Below are 2431 nucleotides of genomic sequence, written 5' to 3'. Positions count from 1 at the left end.
TTCATTTATTAGGTATAAAATTAATTTATATTTTTGAATGAAGTAAATGAAACATCCCCAACACCTAAGCTGGACAAATACAGTTTAGATATGCTAGATATTTTTGTGCAGGCATGACTTTAAATAGTTTTAATTGTGAGGCTTAGTAATAGGTTTGCAGACATAGTTAGGGAAAATGTGAATATGTTACCATCAAACTGAGAATCCACAGCTATCTCTGGATGTAAGATAGAAGCTTCCAAACCCACCTCACCCAAAGTCACCACCAAGGCACCAGGCTGGACACAAGCTTTGCCTCTGATTGGTCGTGAAGACCATCAACTTAATGATAGACCAGGAAGTATATCACTTTTCTTAACATTGGTGGATTAGCTTCTAGCTACTAAATAGTTATACTACTAATCTCATATGCCACAAACTTTCACAACTTGCCTCACCTCACCTTTCTTTGTTTTGCTTTACCTTACCAAGTTTGCTTGCCTTGCTCTCTTTAAAATCATTTGTAAGAATCCTCTGGAGGAGGATGCCACAGATAAATACGCACCCCAGTGTGGCAGGATCTATCTGTTCAAAAAAACAACAACAACAACAACAACAACAACAACAACAACAAAATTTTTTTATTCCTCCAATATCATGCCTTGTGCCTGGTACCAAACTTAAATATGTAAAATATATACTTATTATACTTGAATATGCAAATATTCACATTTTTACATATTGGTCAATACTTACAAAAGCCAGTTTATTAGGTTATATTTTTTTTTCTGACTTATTTTCCACAAGGTAGAAAACTTTCTAAGGTGAAAATTCCCATTTTATTACTGTCATCCATTTACATTACTGTCAATTATAAAAATAATTGAGGAAAGTAACTAAACAGACCTCCAGAATGTCTTATTTACTGATTTTGTGAATATATTTTAATAATTTTCTGCAAAAAGGCTATTTTTAGGGGCTACATTCACAAAACTTTGTCAACAGCTATATACTTATGAAAGATTAAAAACTCTAACACAGTGGAACTCGTACCAATTGTTAACTCAATCGTATAAGCTAATCTGTAAAATTAGTAAACATTTCATTGATTTTATTAGTTTTTTTTTTTTTTTATGGGATGGTGTCATTTCTGTAAAAATTTGTTGAGCTGCTTATTGGATACCTGTTTTCAAAAGAAAATAACATATATATATATATATCACTCTGTTATAAAACTAAATGTCAGGATAAAATTTGGTAGGTGTTTTATACATTAGTGAATTTCCTTTAACATTTTTATAATTGGTTTGCTTATCACTTTATTTATATTTTATTGATGTTTAAAATGCTTTCATTTTCCACAATAGAAGAGGCACAGAGGACTTGAAATGAGCCAAAACCACCCTCAAAAAAAGTTATGCAATCCTGCAGTTTTCAGAATTAGCTACAAAAACAGCCTGGACAGATATTCAGAGCAAATTTGAACTTCTAAACTGTAAATTGTAGAAAAAAAAATAAAAATAAAAATAAAAATGAACAAAAAAAATCCTAGAACTGTGGTTGCAGGTTAATGGAATGAGTTTAAAGGAGAAAGTCTGAGACTGTCTGAAATATGTGCTTAAATGTGTTGTTCTAGCATACTTCCTCTGAAGACAAACAAGAATTTTGCTTTAGAACCACAGGAGTATTGCTCACAGTGTCATGTTTTGTATCAGACAAGACTTAGCTTACAGAGCAAGTAATTACCCAAATCTGCTTAGTTTATTTATTTATTTACTTATTTATTATTTTAGGTCAGATGTGGTATAAGGCTGAGGTTTTCATGCAACTATAACATACTTGCCTGGACATCTACATGGAATCATGAAGTGCAGAGATTAATGAAAACAAAAAGTTAATGAGAAAAAAGAAAAAAAAAAAAAAAAGTCTATCTCCAACAAAGGCTTGACCTAAATGAAAAAGTGAAAGTCTGGGTCAGGTCAAGCAATTTTTTCTTAGCTCTTCTGCACATTCTCAGTGCTACTACTTAATCAGTCATCCCCTGACAAAGAGCATTCTGAAATCTTTAATGAGGACAGATATACAGGGGCTATCAAATTAACATCCATCTATTTCTCCAGAACCAACTCAAACAGCATCATAGCATGAAAAGAACTCAGTTTCCAAGTGTACACAATTTATATTGCAGATAAAGGTTTTATGCTATACATTAAGCTGCAAGATAGTGCAGCCACAACAGGTTGACACATTTATCCCAGTCCTGTGCAGGAAAGCAAGTTGCAGCATCTTTCAGTGCACAGCCACATCCAAATCTTGATGTGTCATCCTGCTGCCTCCTCCCATACATACCACCCAGTGCCTGTGCTAATTGCACAGCCAGATGCAGCCCTGCCTGCGTGCTGGGGACATGCAGCTTGATCTGCTTCATCACAGGTTCTCTAGCAGAAATCAC

Source organism: Oxyura jamaicensis, chromosome Z (genome assembly GCF_011077185.1).
Source record: "Oxyura jamaicensis isolate SHBP4307 breed ruddy duck chromosome Z, BPBGC_Ojam_1.0, whole genome shotgun sequence".
NCBI classification, from domain to species: Eukaryota; Metazoa; Chordata; class Aves; order Anseriformes; family Anatidae; genus Oxyura; species Oxyura jamaicensis.
Note: the sequence above shows the minus strand (reverse complement) of the source record.